Source organism: Ylistrum balloti, unplaced genomic scaffold (genome assembly GCF_031769215.1).
Source record: "Ylistrum balloti isolate Yb309-2 unplaced genomic scaffold, AGI_CSIRO_Ybal_v1 Utg370646, whole genome shotgun sequence".
Lineage (NCBI taxonomy): Eukaryota > Metazoa > Mollusca > Bivalvia > Pectinida > Pectinidae > Ylistrum > Ylistrum balloti.
This window is the reverse complement of record NW_026782393.1, coordinates 552,675-560,944: the sequence shown is the minus strand read 5'-3', so window position 1 is coordinate 560,944 and position 8,270 is coordinate 552,675. Positions and strand designations below refer to the sequence as shown.

The 8,270-nt window shown below is 36.6% G+C and overlaps 1 pseudogene; it reads left to right on the top strand.

Annotated features, from left to right (window-relative positions):
- Nucleotides 1–3,738: 3,738 nt before the first annotated feature.
- LOC132557219 (uncharacterized) lies at nucleotides 3,739–7,813 on the top strand (annotated as a pseudogene).
- Nucleotides 7,814–8,270: the final 457 nt, after the last annotated feature.

Sequence of the window (8,270 nt, the reverse complement as noted above, 5' to 3'; positions counted from 1 at the left end):
TAAGGAAATGAGGAATGTTTCCTCTCTTCTCTATGTAATTATTAGGAAATGAGGAATGTTTCCTCTCTTCTCTATGTAATTATAAGGAAATGAGGAATGTTTCCTCTCTTCTCTATGTAGTTATAAGGAATGTTTCCTCTCTTCTCTATGTAATTATAAGGAATGTTTCCTCTCTTCTCTATGTAATTATAAGGAATGTTTCCTCTCTTCTCTATGTAATTATAAGGAAATGAGGAATGTTTCCTCTCTTCTCTATGTAATTATAAGGAAATGAGGAATGTTTCCTCTCTTCTCTATGTAATTATTAGGAAATGAGGAATGTTTCCTCTCTTCTCTATGTAATTATTAGGAAATGAGGAATGTTTCCTCTCTTCTCTATGTAATTATTAGGAAATGAGGAATGTTTCCTCTCTTCTCTATGTAATTATAAGGAAATGAGGAATGTTTCCTCTCTTCTCTATGTAATTATTAGGAAATGAGGAATGTTTCCTCTCTTCTCTATGTAATTATAAGGAATGTTTCCTCTCTTCTCTAGGTAATTATAAGGAAATGAGGAATGTTTCCTCTCTTCTCTATGTAATTATTAGGAAATGAGGAATGTTTCCTCTCTTCTCTATGTAATTATAAGGAATGTTTCCTCTCTTCTCTATGTAATTATTAGGAAATGAGGAATGTTTCCTCTCTTCTCTATGTAATTATAAGGAAATGAGGAATGTTTCCTCTCTTCTCTATGTAATTATAAGGAAATGAGGAATGTTTCCTCTCTTCTCTATGTAATTATTAGGAAATGAGGAATGTTTCCTCTCTTCTCTATGTAATTATAAGGAAATGAGGAATGTTTCCTCTCTTCTCTATGTAATTATTAGGAAATGAGGAATGTTTCCTCTCTTCTCTATGTAATTATAAGGAAATGAGGAATGTTTCCTCTCTTCTCTATGTAATTATAAGGAAATGAGGAATGTTTCCTCTCTTCTCTATGTAATTATAAGGAATTGAGGAATGTTTCCTCTCTTCTCTATGTAATTATTAGGAAATGAGGAATGTTTCCTCTCTTCTCTATGTAATTATAAGGAAATGAGGAATGTTTCCTCTCTTCTCTATGTAATTATAAGGAAATGAGGAATGTTTCCTCTCTTCTCTATGTAATTATTAGGAAATGAGGAATGTTTCCTCTCTTCTCTATGTAATTATAAGGAAATGAGGAATGTTTCCTCTCTTCTCTATGTAATTATAAGGAAATGAGGAATGTTTCCTCTCTTCTCTATGTAATTATAAGGAATTGAGGAATGTTTCCTCTCTTCTCTATGTAATTATTAGGAAATGAGGAATGTTTCCTCTCTTCTCTATGTAATTATAAGGAAATGAGGAATGTTTCCTCTCTTCTCTATGTAATTATTAGGAAATGAGGAATGTTTCCTCTCTTCTCTATGTAATTATAAGGAATTGAGGAATGTTTCCTCTCTTCTCTATGTAATTATTAGGAAATGAGGAATGTTTCCTCTCTTCTCTATGTAATTATAAGGAAATGAGGAATGTTTCCTCTCTTCTCTATGTAATTATTAGGAAATGAGGAATGTTTCCTCTCTTCTCTATGTAATTATAAGGAAATGAGGAATGTTTCCTCTCTTCTCTATGTAATTATAAGGAAATGAGGAATGTTTCCTCTCTTCTCTATGTAATTATAAGGAAATGAGGAATGTTTCCTCTCTTCTCTATGTAATTATAAGGAAATGAGGAATGTTTCCTCTCTTCTCTATGTAATTATAAGGAAATGAGGAATGTTTCCTCTCTTCTCTATGTAATTATAAGGAATTGAGGAATGTTTCCTCTCTTCTCTATGTAATTATTAGGAAATGAGGAATGTTTCCTCTCTTCTCTATGTAGTTATAAGGAAATGAGGAATGTTTCCTCTCTTCTCTATGTAGTTATAAGGAATGTTTCCTCTCTTCTCTATGTAATTATAAGGAATGTTTCCTCTCTTCTCTATGTATTTATAAGGAATGTTTCCTCTCTTCTCTATGTAATTATAAGGAAATGAGGAATGTTTCCTCTCTTCTCTATGTAATTATAAGGAAATGAGGAATGTTTCCTCTCTTCTCTATGTAGTTATAAGGAATGTTTCCTCTCTTCTCTATGTAATTATAAGGAATGTTTCCTCTCTTCTCTATGTAATTATAAGGAATGTTTCCTCTCTTCTCTATGTAATTATAAGGAAATGAGGAATGTTTCCTCTCTTCTCTATGTAGTTATAAGGAATGTTTCCTCTCTTCTCTATGTAATTATAAGGAATGTTTCCTCTCTTCTCTATGTAATTATAAGGAATGTTTCCTCTCTTCTCTATGTAATTATAAGGAAATGAGGAACTTTTTCTCTCTTCTCTATGTAATTATAAGGAAATGAGGAATTTTTTCTCTCTTCTCTATGTAATTATAAGGAAATGAGGAATTTTTTCTCTTTTTTTATGTAACTATGAGGAATGTTTTTTCTCTTTTTTTTTAAGTAATTATGAGGATTGCTTTCTCTTCTTGGTACTTATGAGGAATAATACTATAGAGGTGCTCCGAAAAATTCCAAAAAAATAATGAGATATATTTCGTTCCCTATATGCGAATTATGACTTTTTGAAAACTGTATTTATCCATAAATGGAAAAAAGTGGATACGTCTTTAAGACCTTCTACAATGAAAATAGATATACCCTGGTATAATGGTTTCCTCTCAAGTCTGGTGTAAGATAGATTCCTCATCATGGAGAGAGAGAGGGGGGAAGAGGGAGAGGGAGAGAGAGACAGAGAGAGAGGGGGGAGAGGGAGAAAGAGAAGAGAGAGAGAGGGGGGAGAGGGAGAGGGAGAGAGAGACAGAGAGAGAGGGGGGAGAGGGAGAGAGAGAAGAGAGAGAGAGAGAGAGGGGGGAGAGGGAGAGAGAGAAGAGAGAGAGAGAGAGAGAGAGCACGACGATAAGAGAGAGAGAGAGAACACGACGACAAAAGAGAGAACTTGACGATGAGAGAGAGAGAGAACACGACGATGAGAGAGAGAGAACACGACGATGAGAAAGAGAAAACATCACTATGAGAGATTAACGCTAACCTTGCGCCTTCGCCTCATGTTCTTACTTTCGTTCTCGTTCGAAGGTATCAAAAGAGTTAGCACAGTAAAAACCGATCACTTAAATTGTTACTCCGACAGATACAATCGCGTTTACTTAAGTAATGAGACGTAATGAATATTAAATAATCAACACTCTTCTTAATGATTCTCGATCTCCTCAATTTTTATTTCACTTTTTAGAACATTTGTATTTCAAACTGACTTACCTTTTCTTCGCGAAACAAACATAAACATATTATCTAGCTTCGTGTGAACATGTTTGATGTTCTGACGACTTGCCGATTACCTGTTACTATCGTTATAAATATGTCAGTCCTCAACATGGCAATATCGTGGCTGATATTAGATATTTCATCTTTTCGAGTTCGAAAAAATTGAAAACCAACAAATGCGAGGGGTATTGAAAAGAAGAAGAAAAAGATTGATAAGAATACAGGGAGAGCCCAACTTTAGCAGTATATCTGAACATCTATTGTACATACACGACCATAAAGTGAACGATTAAGGTTGCGAGGAGAACCTCAAACTGCCATTTATTCATAAGATTTCGGCCTTTTTATCATTATTTAGTACGATCTTCATTTGCCAAATGTTTTCTTACTTCCGGATTTGAACCAAGTGCAATCAACATGACGTCATCTGCTATGATATCGACGTCAGACGAACAGGTGTTGATGGCCAGTATACAATTCGGAATCACAATGGCCGACACTAATGGTAACATAGTGACATGGAGTAAGACATTGAAGTACCTAATACATAGGTATTATATATATATATGTAGTATAACTTCAGAAATCCCAGGTACGCCGCCGTGTCATCAAGAAGAAAATTTGACAAATGCACGTGCATCACATGAATAGTTATGACGATAGTAATTATCACATGATATCATAGCGATATTTATTCAAATGTTTTTCTATATGTACTTTTATCATGGCGATGTTTCTCCGCAATCAAGTGTCGTTTACAGAGAATTAACTAAATCCAATTATCGGTATGAAGAGGTATTGTAATTAACTCGTCACAAAAAGCAATACTTGAGCAGGCACTAAGTCAGCAATACAACAAGTCACCTATCGGGGGGGACAAAAAACTGCCACTAAAGGTCACATGTATGTAACAAATACCTGCCACTAAAGGTCACATGTGTGTAACAAAAACCTGCCACTAAAGGTCACATGTGCGTAACAAATACCTGCCATTAAAGGTCACATGTGTGTAACAAATACCTGTATATAAAGATCATCTGTATGTAACAAATACCTGTCTATACAGGTCACATGTATGTAACAAATACCTGTCTATACAGGTCACATGTGCGTAACAAATACCTGCCACTAAAGGTCACATGTGTGTAACAAAAACCTGCCACTAAAGGTCACATGTGTGTAACAAATATCTGTCTATACAGGTCACATGTATATAACAAATACCTGTATATAAAGGTCACATGTGTGTAACAAATACCTGTCTATACAGGTAACATGTATGTAACAAATACCTGTCTATACAGGTAACATGTATGTAACAAATACCTGTCTATACAGGTAACATGTATGTAACAAATATCTGTCTATAAAGGTAACATGTTTGTAACAAATATCTGTCTATAAAGGTAACATGTTTGTAACAAATATCTGTCTATAAAGGTAACATGTTTGTAACAAATATCTGTCTATATGATATAGAACCGGAATGGAAATTGATGAAACAAGAACGAAGTAAATGACAACAGGAAACAAACGTGATTTGGTTTCGTTTCTCTCTCTTGATGTTGTCTCACCGACGAACGACAGTGTTCTGGCGATGTGAGGAGGTGACCTGTTGGTTACAGGTTTTCTGTCTCCATAACTCGTCCTATCTCTTGGCGTTGTCTCACCGACCAACGACAATATTCTGACCTGTTGGTTGGTTGGTTGGTTACAGGATTTCCGTTTCCGTAACTCTTCCTACTTCTAGTACTACGTGCCACATGTCTTCAAGTAATATTTTTGTTTTTGTTTTTTGTTGTCTTTTTTTAAATTTTGACAAATTTTGAGAAAAAGAATTAATTGCTCATTTGTTTTTTTTATGTATCGCGGTACAGTTAAAACATTTGGAGCTGTGTGTCTGCGTTTCAATACGATCAGTCAAATACAACAAGGACTGATACGTGTGTTTACTTCATCGGCAAAAAAATGACATCTTAAATGCAGTTTTAGGACATTTTACGACTAATGTTGAAATTTCGACCTCTAAGATTATCAGACATATGGGAATTATTAATACTTTTGAATTATAGGACAGGGGCACCACTCTATCGCTTTACACGGAGTGGATTTTTTTTAAGTCGCCTCCTAGACTAGACGAGACCTAGAAGGACGAAACAGCTGTATGTTGTAGCATCACTGACGAGCCCTAAAAGGACGAAATAACTGTATATTGTAGCATCACTGACGAGACCTAGAAGGACGAAACAGCTGTATGATGTAGCATCACTGACGAGCCATAGAAGGACGAAAAAGCTGTATGATGTAATATCACTGACGAGTCCTAGAAGGACGAAACAGCTGTATGATGTAGCACCACTGACGGGTTCTAGAAGGACGAAACAGTATGGTATATGGTGCACTTTTATTAAATGTTCAGCTCTGCTGTTTCTAATTCTAAATTTGTATGAGAGGGTGTTATTTACTTATGTGTTTTGTACAATCTTTTCAATTAGTGCTGACATAATGTATTTTTTAAACAGGTAGATAGTATCATAACTAGGGATTGTCTCCCTTAGATTGAACAAATAACATAATGGACCAAATTACATTCATTGTTTATTAAAATGTTATTTCATATTGTCGGAGGACAATTCTTTGTTAGAGAGAGAGAGAGAGAGAGAGAGAGAGAGAGAGAGAGAGAGAGAGAGAGAGAGAGAGAGAGAGAGAGAGAGAGAGAGAGAGAGTGTGTGTGTGTGTGTGTGTGTGTGTGTGAGGGTGTGTGTGTGTGTGTGAAGGTGACATTTTCTTAACACAATGCCACGTATATGTCACGTTCCCATACTGCTGTTATCTAAAGAACTACATAAAGCACATCCTAAACGACCGGACACCGTTTACATGCTGAGATATTCCCTCTGGAGTGATGATTTCTATAAATCCATCGTGTCTGACGGTGTTGATGTTTGTGACAGCCACGGCTGACCACAAAAGAATCCTTCTTTCCGACCCGAATTCCGTCGCGCAGGAACTCAATCGTTTACAGGCAGAACTTCAAGACGTCAAAGTCCAGATGGGAGTTCTACAACAAACGGTCAATAAACAGCAATTTGTCAATACGGAGTTGTCAAATAAAGGTAAGAATTCTAGTCTTTTCTCGTATTTGTTGAAGAATAATAGAATCTTATACCCCTGTGTTTTACAGACAGGGATATCTCAAACCGAGAGGTATTTTTTTTAAGTTTATAGCTCGAGGTTTGCCGAGAGCTATGAACTTTGAAAAAAAATATCCCGAGGTGTGTTTTGAAGCCGGTGTCTGTGAATGATGGTGCCACTGATGTGAAGTACTTTATAGTGTTATCACATTGAAATGTCATTATATACAACAAAGTCATATTATACTAAGAACGAATGACAGTTGCCAACTACCGCTCACTACATAGGGCATTATGTTATAGCTTTATTCGTCACCAGTAATGATATAACTCGAAATAACATAGAAAACAAGCATTCTCGTAATGAATGAAAGTCTCACAAACTGTATACGAGGAAAGGAAATGGTTTGTTGTTACCTACCAGACGGGTAATTGTAGCAGGGAGAAAACTTCAGAAATGCAGTGTATTTTTAAAGCAAGTGCTCATCGTATCTTTAATAACATGTATATATATCAGCTGGTTAGACAATAAATTTCGACAGCTGTCAATTGCCTTTTCGTCTTGTTGTCAGGTGATTGCGGTATCGTGTATACAAGATGGGGACGGAATGACTGTCCAGTGGGTAACCATGGTAACCATACAGAACTGGTGTATTCAGGTGAGAATTACATACTGCAGTGGTGTGTATAATGATAATTAATATGACAGGACGCACTGATGATGATGATGATGATGATGATGATGATGTTTGTGGGAATGAATGTTGTATTCTATGTAGACTTTTCGTCATTGCATTTATTATCGTAGGTTATCACAGTCGAACCTCGTTATCTCCATGTCGGCGGGACCGTTGAAGAATTTCTAGTTATTCCAGAATTCGATTGAGGTCAGTTCGAATATTTTTTTCTTCTTCCTACCTAGGTTTCGTTGGAGGGTCGTTATACTCTTCAACGGGTGCTGCAGCAAACGCTGTTTGTTTGCCGAGCGATCCGACATTCGGTTCTCATCATTGGTCGGACTCATCGGTAGGAACCTCGTCTATTTACGGCGCTGAATTCGAGGAGTACCAAATGTTTGACCTTCCCCACAGAGATGAAGACGTCCCGTGTGCTGTCTGTAGAAATTCAGCGCATTCTTCAGTTACAATGATACCAGCTAGGACATCCTGTTATCCGGGCTGGACACAAGCGTATTCCGGTCTCTTAGTGGCGGGGGCTGTAGGAGACAACGCTGCTACCGAATTCATCTGCATGGATGGTCATCCGCAGAGTGTCCCCGGAGGAAGTGCAAACGACAACGGAAAAGTATTTTTTGCTGTCACAACGAAATGCGGATCATTACCGTGTCCTCCATATGACGACGGCCTGGTTGTGTCGTGTGTTGTCTGCATGAAGTGATAATGTATGGAAGTGTAATGTTTGCTAAGGATGTTTTAAATAAATAAAAAAAGAAAACATAGAGAAAAGAAAGGATTTTTTCGGGTTGGTTTCTACTTAAACCTTTTTACCATCTACCAGTAGGAAAAGAAAGGAATTTTCGGGGTGGTTTCTACTTAAACCTTTTTACCATCTACCAGTAGGAAAAGAATCGGATTGTTCGAAATGGTTTTTACTTAAACATTTTTACCGTCTACCAGTTGGAAAAGAAGGAGATTTTTTCGGATGGTTTCTACTTAAATTTATCAAAGACGAGGGACTAACAGACGGAAGTAAGAATGGAGGGATTGAGAGGAACACTTTAGAATTCACTCCCCCAGTTTCAACGGTAGGGAACTGATCCATGTATAGAATTAAATATACCATATTTGCTAATTG